This window comes from Tenrec ecaudatus, chromosome 7 (assembly GCF_050624435.1).
Source record: "Tenrec ecaudatus isolate mTenEca1 chromosome 7, mTenEca1.hap1, whole genome shotgun sequence".
NCBI lineage: Eukaryota > Metazoa > Chordata > Mammalia > Afrosoricida > Tenrecidae > Tenrec > Tenrec ecaudatus.
This window is the reverse complement of record NC_134536.1, coordinates 50,294,797-50,301,870: the sequence shown is the minus strand read 5'-3', so window position 1 is coordinate 50,301,870 and position 7,074 is coordinate 50,294,797. Positions and strand designations below refer to the sequence as shown.

General features: G+C 42.4%; 1 pseudogene; it reads left to right on the top strand.

Annotated features, from left to right (window-relative positions):
- The first annotated feature begins 449 nt into the window (after positions 1-449).
- LOC142452728 (transmembrane protein 256 pseudogene) lies at positions 450-710 on the top strand (annotated as a pseudogene).
- The last annotated feature ends 6,364 nt before the right edge of the window (positions 711-7,074 follow it).

The following is a 7,074-nucleotide window of genomic DNA, read 5'->3' as shown; positions in this document are numbered from 1 at the left end:
GCCTCAGAGACCATGTGGGTTAGTTCTGTGAGTTTAGATCTCAGCAGCAGTGGGTCCTATTAATGGTTACCTGTTTTTTCCAGTTTTGTGCTATTATGAATAAAACTATGAACCTATACTTTTATAGACATTTTCATTCATTTGTCTTTTCCTGTGTTCTTTTAATAATTAAGTAGAAATGAAATTCCATGGCCATAGGTTGCTCACATCATATACACAGCCAAAGCTTCTGAACAGTTTTCCAAAATCATTAAACCATTATACTACTTCCAACAATGTATGCTAGTTGCAATTTCTCCATATGCTTGTCCACACTGGAATTTGTCAGTCTTCTTTAATTTTAACTATCTGGAGAGTATACAGTAGTATTTAATTGTAGCTTTTCTCCATTTTTTCATTTTAAAAAAACTAAAAAATCCCGTTCTCCTGGCGCGTGACCATCTCCAGTCATGGCTGGATTGAGGGCTGCTTTTAGGTGGCTGGGCGCTGTGTCCAGAGCTGGGGTTTTAGGCATGGCCACCTACGGGGCTCACGGGGCCCCGTTTCCAGATGCCTATGGAAAGGAGGCCGGATGCCTACTCACCGCTAGAACCGCGTGCTTCTGCACTAGCTTTTACTACCAGGCTCTGAGCGGAGACCCCAGCATCCAGGGAGCCACCCCCGTGGGAGGAAGCCTGCTTATTTTGGGCTGGCTTGCCTTAGCTCTCTGAACTCTTGTATATTTGATACCTGAGTAAAAAAATTTTAGAGTTGGGACAAGGAGAGGATTAAAAGAGACAAACAAAAAGAAACTAAAAAAAATCTTGATCCACACAGGACTGGTCTCATCATGAGACAGGATGGCGATGTCCCTCAATGACACATAGCACTAAGGGGGACAGCACTGGAGACACTGTGTGGGAGACGTGCCTGACCCCACCCACCACACTGGGGTGAAACACTAAGGGTGTACAGTGGAGAAACTAGGGGAACAAACTATGAAGTCCCCGAGGAATCCAAAAGTGGACTTTGGGGCCATGGTGTCCAAGCCCAGTCGACTCACTAGAAAACACTCAAGAGAGGTCAACGGACAGACCTAGAACTGTTTGAGAGCTTTTCAGTTTTTGCTGTTGGTTTTTCTCTTTTTACTTCTTTTTGTTTTGTTAGATTAGTTGTTGATTTATTCTTTGTCTTCTTTTTTGTTGTTTTGCTTTCCTCTGTTTTTGTGCACATTATTGCCTGTGCATGTCTATCTGGACAAGACAGGCGGGATGAACAGTCTGGAGGAGAGAACAATGGGACCGATGGTTGGGGGACATGGGAGAGGGGGAGATGGGGGAAAAGGAGGGGGATAGCAACAAACCCAGGGACAAGGGAAGAACAAGTGAGCTAAAAGTGATGGTGAGGAGGGCATAGGATGCTGGGGGCTCCATCAAGGGCCATGTAGCAGTGGGGCAGGAGGAAAGTAAAAGGAAATAGAGAAAAGATCTGGTAGGCAAAGGACATATATAGAGGTTTAAATGCAGGCATGCGTATATGTAAATACATTTATATACAATGACAGAGGAATAGATCTATGTACATATATTTATTTATAAAGTATTATGGCAGCAGATGGGCATTGGGCCTCCATTCAAGTACTCCCTCAATGCAAGAACGTTTTGTTCTACTAACAAAGCGCTCTGTGATGTTCACCTTCCCTGACAAAATAGCTTCAGACAAAACAGGTGCATAAGCAAATGTGGATAAGAAAGCTGATGGTGAATCACTATCAAAAGATATAGCATATGGTGTCTTAAAGGCTTGAAGATAAACAAGTGGCCATCTAAATGAGAAGCCACAAAACCCACATGGAAGAAGCACAAGAGCCCATGTGATCATGAGTTGTCAACGGGATCAGGCATCAAAGACTCAAAACAAAACAAACATACAAACAAACAAAAACCATATCAATGGGAATGAGGGGGAGAGCAGAGTGGAGACCCAAAGCCCATCAGTAGTCAATTGCACACCCCTGTCAAAAGGGCCACAAGGAAGATAAGAGCCAGTCGGGGTGCAGTATAGCACCAACGAAACGCACAACCTTCCTCTAGTTCTTTAATGCCTCCCCCCACCCCACCCCGACTACGATGACCCCAATTCTATCTTACAGACCTAGCTAGACCAGAATATGTATACTGATACAGATAAGAGCTTTCAACACAGGGAATCCAGAACAGATAAACCTCTCAGGACTAATAAGGGGAACAGCGATACTAGGAGGGTAAGGATGGGGGCAGGGGGTAGTAAGAGGGAACCCATCACAATTATCAACATATGGCCCCGCCCCCAAGGGGATGCACAGCACAAAAGTAAGACAACAGAAATGAGACAGAGGTTAGTGTAAGACATGAACAAAATTATAAATTATCAAGGGAGGGGACACCAGGAGGGAGGGAGAAATGAAGAGCTGGTGCCAGGGGCTCGAGTAGAAAGAAAATGTTTTGAAAAAGATGATGACAACATATGTACAGATGTTTTTGACACAATGGATGGATGTATGGATTGTGATGAGAGCTGTAAGATTCCCCCAATAAAATTTAAAAATAAAATCTTGATTCATCACACGGGTTACCCATAATGGCAAACACTGTTGGAACTAGGATGCTTCCCTTGGTTCCGATTCACTTTTGCTCTATTACACACCCTAATGCTCTTCCTCCTGCAGCATAGTGAGTTATTGAATGCGCTTCTAGCCATAGTTCGCTTTTGGTCCTCCCACCAAATGATGCCTTTTCCCTGATGGGTCTGGGTTAGAAGGTGGGAAGATACAGACTGGATTAAATGATTCAGATGTGAGGGCCTGTTACTGGGGTTCAGCGTGATTGCCACCTGACTGAGTATAAAACGAGCCATCTCAGAACCAGCAAATAGGAGTTTATTGCTAGCAAGAAGGGGCGTCAGGAGCAGGGAGCGCCTTTGAGTCCCAGCATCTAGTTTGTCTCTCTGCCTGACCTCTGGTTCTTGGGACTTGAATGCCAGCCTACCACCTGACCTACTTTCACTGGCCAGCCTTGTGGAGGAGGGGGAACTTCCAGAAGGACCTTTGAACTTTGGGCTTAGGGACTTGCCAGCACCCACAACTATCATTTTGTGAGCGATGTGACTTATTGCAGCGACTTGCAGGATTTTGATATGTGAAGGCCTATATCAGGAGAAGGGGTGCTGGCTGCTCTGAGGGTAATGGAGTGGTAGAACATATTGAAAGGGGAAAATACTTTACCTCCACGTTCTTGGGATGAGTCTAATAGTAACTTTCTAAAAGAAATTATTTCCACACTTTCCTTTCCTTACAGATTTTCCTCCTATGATAATTTGCATTATGAACAATTTTGAACGAGCAGAAAGAGAGAAGAGAATGAAACAAGTACAGTCTACCTATGCTTTAGCGTGAACAATTGTTGCCACTGGGTCAGATTTAATTCACCTGCCGACTGTTCACCAAAACTGGAAACAGCTGATTATATATGCTAACATTTCACTTCTAAGGTGTCAGTTACAATTAAACAATTAACAATATTATTTAATTTCCAGTCCATGATCCGATTTCATCAAGTATTTTACCATTACCCAACCCACTGCCATATAGGCAATTCTACTACCCTGTGCCCTTCTATGGTACTTCTGGGGCCGTATGGTACTTCTATGGTACTTCTGGGGCCGTATGGTACTTCTACTACCCTGTGCCCTTCTATGGTACTTCTGGGGCCATTCGTCTTTACAGGAGAATATAGCCTCGTGACTGCCCCAACAACAGCTGGGGGTATGAACCACTAGCACCATGGTCAGCAGCCAATGTTTCCCTGAATCCCTTTATTAGTCGTTTTGTTCCAAATGAGATTCAGTCAAGGATCACACATTTCCTCTGGTTCCTGTGTGAATAATTTCTTTTAGAAAGATCAACACAAGGCTGGTTCCTAGGAAATGGCAGTTAACGGTTTCCCAAATGTCTTTTTCCCAACCATGTTATTTTCTCTGAAATCAACTATTCCTCTCGCCATCAGTATCTTCCCCTCATCTTAGAGTTCTATAATTCCCTTCAGTATTTCTTAGAATCTAGGAACCAGCAACGCAATGGCTCAGTGGCTGTGGAAGCTGACCAGTCCGTAATCTGTGCGTTACGCAGCAGCCTGGAGGGTTCTCTTCTCTCACCTTCTTGTAGGCGCTGAAAAACTCCAATCGGCTGCAGACACTGATGGATCAACGCAGATGACAGCTCCATCCTAAGAGCCAGCGGGCAGATGACGAGAAGCCAGAGCAGGATACCTGGCAGGGGAGGAAACATGCTTACTGGACACAGACCACCACACTCACGAGGAAACTAAGAGTGGTGACTTGTGTCACATCCTGTAGTAAGGTGGGGACCCAAGATACATCTCTCCCGACATGTCCAAAGTATGCGAAACTGTCTCGCCATCCTTCTCTCTAAGGAGCACTCTCACCGTACTCCTTCCAAGCCAGCCAATGGTACTTTTCATCTTCTTTGCCAGAACTACATTTCAAACGTCTCAGTCTTCTTGCTTATTGATAGTCCACATTTCACATGAGGTGACTATGAGGTGATCAAAGCTACCTTAGCTTGAGTGGCACATCTTGGTCCTCAAAGAGGCATCTTGCTCATTAACAACCTAAATAGGCCATTGGCTGCAAATTTTCCAAAAAATAATTTGAACTTTTTTTTACTGCTGCTCCCATTAATATTGATTGTGGATCCAAGCAAATTAAAATCCTAACAACTTCAATTTTTTTCCTCTATCATGATATTGATATTGTCTACCGGCCAATTTGGGAAGATTTCTCCCAATTTACATTAAGTTGTAATCCATACAGAATGCAATAGACTTCTCTCTTCACTAGGAAGCGCTGCAAGTCCTCTGTTTTCAGCAAGCAAAGGAGTCCTGGTCTCTTCATCGTATGGCCCAGCATCTCCAGTTGTCATGGCAAAAGAATAATGTAACTCTTACACAAACATCGTTGGATTCTAAACCAGATGGTATTCCTTGTTTTATGCACAGGTTTCACATGATGAGCACACGTGAGTCATCTGGCATTCCTGTGCTTAGTCGTGGTGTGCAGTTTGTTAGGAGCCACATGGTTTAACACAGACATGGATGTGGAAATCAGCAAACTCTGAGGGTACGTGAGTGGACAAGTGGAAGAATACTAACCATAAAGTTAGGATTTAGAAGACATCACAAAATGTGGCTAGCAGGGCCATATTAAGAATTCAGTGCACCAAAGGTGTTCAGATAAAAGATATTAAAAATTCAAATAATATTGGGAGAGAGAATAAATATATTAACAAATCAGTCTTTGTCCTATAAAAGAATTGCTACTACAGTCTTTTTCTCATATATAATTTCTATTCTCTGTAAGAATTTATTAACCTTTTATTGCTATTATTAGTCTTAGTGGATGGAACAGCAAATTAAAGGGGTCTGCATTCATCCTGAGTAGAAAATCAAACAAACTACTCACATGCCATTTTCAGTCAAAATTGCATTAGATTTTTCTTGTTGCTCCAATTGAAATTTGAGTTTAAATATTCATGGCATATCTAGAGCAAATACGTGCCATAAAAGTTTATTGTATTTGGGGGCATCTATTTCGTATACAAGCACTGGCTGCTGTGAGAGCCATAAAGGTCAACCCAAACACCCATGAAATACCAAAGAGCTGACCAGCTGGTTTAAGACTCCTGTCATTTTCACTCTCATGGATGACACTATTGAGCACCATGTATTTTTGCTCAGTTCCTTCTGGATTATTTCCTTCATACACATCACCAGGAGAGACCACTTCCTTCCTGGAAGGGGCAGTTTCTGTGATGAGATGGAGAGCAAGTGAAGGCAACGGAGACCCTTGGTGAAATGAATGGGCATAGTAGGTGCAATAATGGTGTGATCAAGTAAAACCAGAAAAGTCTAGTTGGAATTAAAATTAAAGAGCTTTTATTGGGAGGTAAGGCAATTTGTAAACTGGGAATCAAACGATCCAAAGGATTTTGAATTATGCCATGTAAAGAGGCAAAGGTTTTTTTTTTAAAGGAAACACAAAATCAATATAAACTGTTTGGTTAATTTTGAGGTAATGTTTATAAAGTTGAGTGTGGGTACATCTAATTGGTTAAATATTATGTTTCTAAAAAAGTTTAAAGCTACAAAGCATCATTAGATTGGGTACATTTGGCTTCAAAACATTCATGAGATCCTCCTTGGCTGACCATAAGGACCAAATTAATCAATCTCACTGTGGCCATGTAGATTCCACCTCCTATTAACATGGTAGAATAGCTTATACGTGCTCACTAGGGTTCCTGAGATTGTAAATATTTATAGTAGCAGACAACCTCACCTTTCTTCCACTGAGTAACTAGAGGCCTTGAACTGCTGACCTTGGGGTTAGTGGCTCAGTCCTTAAACCAGTGTACCATCTGTGCTCCTTGACCATAGGGACCAAACGAAAAACTAAACTCACTGACAGTGAATGGCTTTTGACTCTGCTTGTGGGTTTGAACCACTGATCTTAAGATAAGCATCACGACACTTAAGACCATGCCTCAAGGGGACAAAGTTTACTTCGAGTAAGCATCTGCTCTGAAAACTGATTTAGGTCTGATCTCACGAGCAGAGTATATTCTTAAGCCAGCAAAACCTTTAAACAAGCAAAACCACTTTCTTCTCTAAAAATGTTTCCCAAATTTCTCGGGGCAAAATGGAGAATTACCAAAACAGACAGTTTGCCTCTTGATGCACGTATTACTTCTGATTCAAAATGTAATTTTGGCCTCAGATCTAAGCATAATTACCATCGCATGGTAAGCATTATAAGTCAATTTGGTGTGCTTTTACCCAATGGTGTTGACCATGAGGTGACCATGAGCATGATGCGGGCAACATTCTGTTCCATTGTACAAAGGTGGCCATGAGTTGACACCCACTGGCAGCTAACTGTTGGCAAGATCGAGGTCTCCTGAAAAGAACAGGAAAATGAAAGGAATTTTTTCCAGGGACTTGCCTTCTTCACTTGATTTGGCTTCTGCTACTTGCTTTGTAA